Below are 9524 nucleotides of genomic sequence, written 5' to 3'. Positions count from 1 at the left end.
TAGATATTCTCATAACTATGCTCAATTCTGTCAATTGCTCAACAGTAATTTGTTCACCCACCGTAGAATACTTATGCTCTTGAGAGAAGCCACTAGTGAAACCTATGGCCCCCGGGTCTATCTTTATCATATTGATCTCCTACTACTTAGTTATTTCCTTTGCTATTTACTTTGCCTTTATTTTATTTTGCATCTTTATCATAAAAATACCAAAAATATTATCTTATCATATCTATCAGATCTCACTCTCGTAAGTGGCCCTATTGGGATTGACAACCCCTATTTGCGTTGGTTGCGAGGATTTATTTATTTTGTGCAGGTGCGAGGGACTCGCGCGTAGCCTCCTACTGGATTGATACCTTTGTTCTCAAAAACTGAGGGAAATACTTACGCTATTTTGCTGCATCATCCCTTCCTCTTCGAGGAAAACCAACGCGGTGCTCAAGAGGTAGCATATATCAATATCGATAATATCAATTTGGTAGCATTAGATTCATCTTGAAATGAATTTTCAAATTTACTTATTTAGTATTATGGATGATGATATTTTTAGCTCTGAACTTGGTCGAAGCTAAAGAGAATTTGAGTTTTCAAAAAACAAATACACCTTATATTTTGGAACTTAGTAAGTATTTGGTACGACGAGTGTGGGACATGATCGAGTCTGTTTTTCATTGGACCCCGATAAGTATCACACGTGAGGCACGAAGCAACTTGAGCCAAACGCCTCGTCATCATTGTGTGCCATGTCACTACATGCATGCAAAAATAATGAAACTGATGATGTCTACGGGAATCTTTTTGATTTTCAGTTTTTAAATTATTTTATCTCTTAAATTAAAAATCCAATTAAAAAACCATTTTCACCGTTAAATCCGTCGCGACGAGATCTACGAAACTAGATCTCATATTGATATGTTCCGATGATTTTTTTTATTAAAAGTTGTCATGTCTATTGCACATAAATTGCTATTACATTTACATTGAAGTTACCTGATATGTTTCAACTACTTTTCTTTTTTACATTTAATTTTTTTTGACATGTTATAAAAAAAAGGGAATTAAGAAACTAAACTTGTCATGATGAATTACTAATATTTGCCATGGTTCATAATTAAAAGGAAATATGTCATCAATTACTTTAAAAATGCATGGTCACTAACTCAAATTTGGCATGAACCATAAACTAAAATTACCATGGTGAATTACTTAAATTTCCATGATACACGTACTAGACTTGCCATGGTTCATACAAAAAATTACCATGGTGAAAATACTAAAATTGTCATGCTCTATAAACTAAATTTGCCATGATGAATTACTAAAAATTGCCATGATCCATGAAGTAAATTTGTCGTGGTTAATTACTATAAATTGCCATGGTCAACTAATAAAATTCATGGTAAAAAATAATTGAAATACAATGTTAGCTTTAAAATCTAGAAGAGAAAATATATGAAACGTATCATGACAATTTAAATATTATGGCAACTTCAGTGTAAACATCATGACAACTTTTGGCCTAAAAAAAGTCGTCGAAACATATTAATATGGGATCTAGTTGTGAAGATCTCGTTGAGACGGATTTAATTATGAAAATGAATGTTTAATCAAATTTTTTGCTTAGGAGATCAAACATTTTTATGTCTGAAAAACAAAAAAAACTGCTGATGTCATCTGTTGTGGGAAAATGGATGGTAATGGAGGCATTTGGGCCATGTTACTTCGTGCCACATGTGTGGCACTTATCATTTGGGTTGCCTCAAAAAAAACTTATCATTTGGGTTTTCTTTTTATTATAATGTGGTGTTTCGGTGGTCCTTTTCATGTTGTGATTATGTGTTATCTGCTTTCTGCATCCATGTCTGCATATATTATATTTAAGCTAGAATATCGTAGGTTGACATTTCCTTTTCTAGGTAGTGAGAGGGTGTGTGGGATTGGTATGTTTTTATAGGCTGATTGCCGCCTATTGATTCAAAAAACCGTTGACCTAGTCAAAATCATAAACCAAATCTAAAATTGAATAGTTCAAATTAATGGGAGAGCTTGAAAATTAGGGAGCATAATGTATTATAAAATTGAATGAGAGAGCTCCTTGAGAAATGACTGGCCCAGTCAAAATCTGCTGACCCAGAAGACCTTAATTGATTATGAGGCCGTAAAAATTAAGAAGCATAGTGAACTAAATTTTTTGAATGAGAGAGCTCCTTAATAAATTGTTGATCCGGTCAAAATCGGGTTGCCCAATTCCAAATTGAAGACTTTAATTGACTGTGAGGCCTTAAAAATTAGGGAGCATATTGTATTTATAGATAGACTTATAAGGGCATGTATAGTGGCTGATAAGATGGTCTTATCTTAATCATGCCATGTAATCTAGAGAAAACAATAGATGTACAATAGTTACCTTTTAATATTATCTCTAAGAGATCATCTCTTAATTAAAAGATGACAAGTATTTTTGTCTGATTTCTCTTTCCTCCACCTCGGCGGACATCTTATGTGGCACTCTTAAGGCAGCACCGTTGTACAAACCTTAAGTCAAAAAATACGCTTATGCCCCGGAGAAATCTTCGGTATGATTGACTTAGGACGCAATACATGGCCAGCAGCAAAGAGGCAGACCACCTACAACCAATAAAAAGAGATGTCAAAATGAGAAGGAAGATAAAGGAGGAAGAGGGAAGTACCTCTGTTGCCCAAAACAGAACTAGATACTCCCTAAAAGAAAGTAGATCTATAGATACAAAACATGGTTCAAAATGTGACAACGATTACACAAAGGTCTTTCAAGTGTCACCATGTTACAATTACATAATTCAACAAGAATAAATTATATCTTTTAATATATTAAATGTATATGACTTTATCAGATAATACTCCCTCCATGGCGAATAGCTGACATCGGTCCTTGGTATTCATGTTCGATGATAGAAAAAATTGTAGTCATATGTTAGCGGAAATTATAAATTTGATATGATACAAATCATTCATGAGAGATGATACTTTTTCACCTTACTAATTATCACCTAACATAAAAAATTGTAAGCATATGATACTTTTTCACCTTACTAACTATCACATAATATAAAAACTTATCACCTTATTTTAATTAGTAAGGTGAAAAGGTATGATTTGTTTTCCGTTCGATGTGAGTAATGACCCTCCCAATAACAGAATTAATATTTTAATTAAAATATGATAAAAGTTTTGTTCGTCGCCGAAAGTAGGTGTGTGTATCTTCAGTCAGGGCCAACTAATGGGCCTCTTTTTCATAATTTCTTCTATGTCACTGGCGACGTCCTACGAATTGGAAGACGTTGCAATGTGATTTTGTTCTTTAAATCCTTTTTCGTTCGATGAAGGATAGTTTGATGCGGCTCCGTCAAGGAACTTGTGAGGATTGTGTCCCCCTCCTCTCTATGGTCATAGTTGGGATTATCTTCTACCCCCTTCCCCTCGGTGTTAGCTTCTCTGGGAGGGAGATATGTTCAAATCGTGGTTCTCGGTGTCTCCATGTTGTTGCTTCTTCAAGCTTTTGGGTTTCAACAAGATTGCTTCGCTGATACGGAGGCCCGGAGACGACAACATGCATTGCTCACGTTGCGCCGCCGATAAATGCAAAAGGAATACGGTTTTGGTTTCTTCAATAACTTGTTTGTAATTTGTTTGTTCTTGTAAGAAATCCTTGTAAGGGTTGGTTTATCTAATATTACATTCGACCTTTCGCAAATATTTACACATCAGTATGTTCATCAAACCATTTTTCTTTCGTTAAGCTATTATGATTAAAATTATTTACACTTCCATGCTAAATTCTAATGATGGTGTATGTGTGGGCGCACGTGTAAGAGTGTATGCACGTTAATTTTTCATAAATGGGACCATCATATTGATAGTATGTTCATTAAACCATTTTTCCTTTTTTTTAATATACAAAATCTGGATTGAGAGCACAACTTTTCACCAAATTATGTAGTACTGGCAGTCTTCCATCCATCCTGTGCTTGGAAGGGAAATGAAGTCCCGAATGGGGAAAAAAATGTAAATAACGCCGTTGCCGGGGATCGAACCCGGGCGTGACAGGCGGGAATACTTACCACTATACTACAACGACTTTGATGCTGTATTTACAAGTCTAATTTTCTAAGTTGTAATTCTTACGAAAGCATATTCAGAGCATCAAAGCTGTCTCCGAACTGTCCGCTGAGCATCCGCACATCCCAGTAGCATATTCTCACATCCCAGCTTCCACTCTTTGCTTTACTACTGGATCGTTATCAGTTTCCGACTCACTATGTTCGGTTGCTCTGGTTGTGCGACCACTCTCCACTCTTCTCCGGTGCAGATTTGCAGCCTCCGGAGGCTACTGGAAGCCTTGTAGCCTTTACCTGTGAGTAATCTGGTTTCTTTTATTCCATTCCCTTGCTTGTTCTACTTGGTAAAGTTCATGTAGTTTCAGAGCTCACCTTAGCTTCCGCTTAAGTTTGTGTAGTTTCATTGTTCTCTGTTGCTTAGTTTGGATCGGTTTCTCCTTAGAGGCTCTTTCCCTCTGATGCTAGGGGAAGCAGGATTCAAGTCCGAGAGCTAGATTGCCAAATTTTAACAGCGCTGTAAACCTTACTGTAGTGGGGCTGAGCAACCCCTCTCCTCCGCTCTCGAGTGCTCCCGGCATGCCTCCTAGTGTACGAGCCGGCGGCCCTCTAACTTGGTATTTCACCTACCTATCAATGCAATGATACGCACCCAGGCGTATTGCAGAAAAAGAAGATTGCCAAATTTTAGTTCTTGCCTTTTTGTAAATTGATGACTTGCTCTAGTATTTTAAAGATACTTTAGAATCAATAATGTAGAGAAACATGCGTCAGAAGCTTGAACTTGTGTGGAAGTGTCTTTTTGTATGTTCTGCTTGCAGAAGGTGTTTCTGTGCAGCAACAATTTCTTCTTTGTGCGAATTGCGAAAGCAAGGAATTCCCTATTTGCCGCTTGTTTCGTAGAACTATCGACGCTACGCCGCTAGCAATCCGATCTGGGCCGGCCCATTTTAACAGCCAATCGCTCCCGGTTTTAGAAACCTTCTTGAAGGTTCCAGCTGGGTTTATACAGGTTCGGGGAACCTTCTAGAAAGTTCTAGAACCAGTTTTTTCTATTTTACTTCTTTATTGGTCTTTCTTTTTCTTTTCTGTTTTCTTTTCTATTTTTTTGTTTCTTTGTAAAATTTTCGTTTCCCCTTTCCTTTTTTTCTTTTTCAAGTCCATTTCTTTTCAAACTTGAAAAAAAATGTTTGGAATTTCAAAATATGTTCTCATTTTCACAATTTGTTCATAAACTTCACAAAATGTTTGCAGTTTCAAAATTTTCATGATTTTAAAAAAATGTTCATATCTACAAAATTTGTTCAAAAATGTAAAAGAAATGTTCACTTTCCAAAATTTTGTTCACAATTTTGAAAAAATGTTCTGTTTTTTCCAAAATTTGTAAAGAAATTCCAATATATTCAGAGAATTTCCAGTAATGTTCACACTTCCAAAAATTATTGAAAATTTTAAAAATTCCACATTCTCTAATTTTTGTTTACAAGATAAAAAAAGTTGAGCGAAATTCATTTTTTGTTGTTTTAATTTTTTGTTCTTCTTTCTAAACAATGTTTAAAATACCTATTTTGTTCATCTTTGAAAAAAAATGTTCTAAAATTGAAAATGTTGATTTTAGAAAATTTATTCGTGCTTTTTAGAAAAATGTTTCTTTTTTGACATTCTAAACAATATCTAAAATAGAAGAACTTTTTTCTAAAATTCCTGTAGAATTTTATTAAAATGTGAATATGTTTTGATTTATGAATAAAAGTTGAAAAAATGTCAATTTTCTGAAATTTTGAACGAATTTTTTAAAGTTCTAATATTTTTTTGAAAATGATAAATAAACTTGAAAAAATAAAATAAATGAAAAAGGAAAAAACAAATAACAGGAACATAAAAGAAAAAGGAACATGGGAAAAAGACCAGTTCTACAGTACACTGGTCATCGTTGATCCCTCTTATAACCCGCGTTTTGTAATTGGACAGTGTAGGTCGTCAGGTCGTCTTGCTAGGGACGAGCACTTACTAGCGTGGGGTGCAGGTTCGATCTCTCGCTCCATTTTTTTCTTGAACAGTTTCCTGCACGATAAGAGGCCGGCCCGGTTTTAGAAACCTTCTTGAAAGCAACACTTCTCAAGCTCCCTGAAAGTCGTGGGGTGCAGGTGCGCGCGCCAGTTGGACGCAAAGCACGTCGTATGCTCTCCCTGAAAGCAACACTTCTCAAGCTCCAAAAACCACAATGGACGAGCTCTGGCCCATTAAGGCATGGCGCAGCCCATCTTCAAAGCTAAGGCCCACATGCAAAATATAAATCAGAACAAAAACCCAATTATATTTCTAAAAACATGTTGCGCTAAAAAATTACTAAAATGGTAGTTATAAAAAAAACTAGAAAAAATCGGTTAAGAAGAAACCTGACTTGGCACCTGTGTTTTCGTAATTTTCTATATTTGTTTTAGGAATTGCGCAGATTTTGTGTATATATAAACCGATCGTTTAAATTTGCCAACGGTTTTTATCATTGTGTCGTCTAGATATATCGGAAATTGAAACTCCCGTTAATAGGTTTCGGTGATTTCGTTTGACGCACAAGTGTAGTTCTCATGTTGGTGAGTCCACTTCTTGCATTAGTATATATTTGATGTTATGGTGTGTTTGTGCTTCCATGCTAGTGTACACTTTTTGTTAACAAGGCTAAAGTGTACACTTTTTACATTGGTGTGCATTTTCCCGGTGCTAATATGTGTTTTTCTCATGCACAACACATGTTGGCGCAAGCATGCCCTGCTCGTCTCCCTTGTGCTTCTTATGTCTAAAAAATGTTTTTGGATATTGCTCATACTATTGATCAATGAAGCTGCTCGGTTCATAACAAAAATAAACTAGGGTTCTACTATGTTCCTATGGTTATACAAAGGTGTTATTCTTGGCCTCATTTGTAACTCACTGGGTCATGGCAAAGTGGCCAACGTCAGACTGAAATTTCTCTCATCTAGATGTTTATATAGAAATGAATGAAAAAATGACTGCCGTATTGTAGTGAGGTTTGATCGGCAATATTGTCATGATTATAAGGAAACGCACACTTCAATGTGGTATGAGGCGTATTTTGATTAAATTTTGACCAATAATTCAATTAGCATGTTGATAATGGAGCGCAAACCACAATTACAAGTAATTTATATCTCTACTATTTAAAAAGAACGTAAAGTTCCTATTTCACCTTTCTTCCCACCGCCCTTTCTAAACCAATTCCACTTTAATTTACTTACTAAATTTCTAATCAAAATATAAGGGAATTCATGGTCAAAATTTTATGAACTTTTATTTATCTCTACACTACTTAAAAAGAACGTAAGGTTCCCATTTCACCTTTCTTCCCACCGCTCCTTCGTCCAACCTTCCATTTATATGATAATCAATCGTCTTAATTTACTTACCTTCTGAACCAATTCCATAATTTACTTATCAAATTTCTAATCAAAATATAAGGTAATTCATGATCAAAATTTGATGAACATTTATTTACATAATCGCATTATTATTGACAGGTAAATTACAATTTAATGTATAGGATATTTATATCCCGTTGCAACGCACGGGCATTGCTCTAGTTACTTTAAAAGGAGAAGCATCATTTTTGAGGTACACACTGATTGAGTTGGTTGAAATAGTATTTTCAAGAACCAAAATACTCCATGTATAACCGAAGCACTTCCCTGCATAATTTAGTTAGTTATTTTCACAAACAAATATCTAAGAAAATTTGACGCTTCAATGGAGAAATGAAATAAGATTGTACTTCTAGAAAGAACAATCCATGAATCATGAAGCTTAGTCTTAGCATAGAGACATCGTAGTTTACTAAAACCACTCTTCCCCGCATCTGCATCGTTCCACGGCGGACCCTAGCCGTCGAAGCCCTCAACTCTCGTGCTCCCCTCCTCCCTTTGCCATCCTCAGATGATGCCAGCGAAATAAGCCCGCGTGGCAGGCGGCGATAAGGCGTTCTCCTCATGTTGTGTGAGCATCTCGGGTGGAGTGAGGCTCGATCATCTACATCGATTATGTGTCGGCATCCTAATGTTGGTGACTTGATCCTCTCCTTGCGTCACTCCTCCAACGGGTAGGCCCTGACACGCCTGGTGGTGTGCTGGGCTGCCCTGACTTCGATCCACCAGCCCCGTTTGACGGATTGGGGTGGGGTGGCACCTCGTGCTCGGGAGATGCATCGGGTCACTTGCGCTCGAGATGTTTGCTCCTTGACATGCCACGTTGTGGTGGATGAGCGCCCAATTTGGCTGGTTTTCCTGTCGGATCCGGCTCATTGGCTTGTTGATGATGAGGTTGGTGGCATTGCCTCTGCGTCAAGGTGTGCACGGGCTAGTGGTGGCGCTTGTGTTGCTATGACTGAAAGCCACCGACGGCGGCGACGCTCATGGGCGTCGTTATCCTCCTTGGGGTGGGCGAACTCTTGGGTGAAGATTCTGCTGCAGGATCGGGCGACGACATCGTTTCTGTGTTGTTTTTATCTCTCTGTGACATCGTCCTGGAGATCTTAATCCCTTTTGCGCTTCCTTGGTACTGGATGTGCATGACATCGTGGTCGGTAGGCGCCTTGTGTGACGATGATGGCCGTAGCAAGATGAGCAGGGGCGCGACTTTGCCTTTGCCGCTGGTTATTTGACATGTTCCTAACTCCTAAGGGTGAAATGGGAGTTGCAAGATGTCGGGCAACACAACAACAACGATGTCGTGTGATGAGTAACTGGGACCCCGTTGGTGCTGGGTGTGCTCCTTTTCTCCCGCGCAACTTGTCATCAAGTCAGAGCTGCCTAGCCCTCGGCATGTTGGGGTTGATTGTTTGGCATAGGCCAGTAAGATTTATGTGGTTCGCTCGACAGAGAGTTCTTGGGTGGTTGCCCGCAGTGAAGTCGGAATCTCTTATCCTGGGGCAATGATGACAATGACGCTTTACAGACATCCTCGACGACATTCCTCCTTGTGGTAGTGTGTGTGCCGATCATGTGGATAGTCAGGTCAACCGAGTGCCTTGTCTTGAGGGCGTACTGTGATGGTGTCCGGTTCTGTATTAGTTAACCAGGCAACTCTTTTTTAGCGAATGGATATCTCAAGGCTCAAAAAATGCATTTGCTAAACATCAGTACATGGGAAAATTCGACGTGGCAGAAATTTTGCTTTGCGCGAGTCCGAGCGACAACAACAAGCGTTGACCCCGGTGAGTCCAAGACGTGGACAAGCGGAAGCAAGCTATAGCCGACGGGAGCGAGTTTAAAACTTGATGGTGCGGGTTCGTCACCGAAGTTGCTCCAAATCAGGAAGAGGGGCTTAGAGGGATGGCCACTAGAGATAGCGGACAAAACAGTGGTCTGGGAGGTCAAGGGAAGGGCGGGGTAACGAGGCGGTGTGTGGCGGCGTCCG

This window comes from Triticum dicoccoides, chromosome 3A (assembly GCF_002162155.2).
Source record: "Triticum dicoccoides isolate Atlit2015 ecotype Zavitan chromosome 3A, WEW_v2.0, whole genome shotgun sequence".
Taxonomy (NCBI): Eukaryota; Viridiplantae; Streptophyta; class Magnoliopsida; order Poales; family Poaceae; genus Triticum; species Triticum dicoccoides.
The sequence above is the reverse complement of the archived record's forward strand: the minus strand, read 5'-3'. Positions refer to the sequence as shown.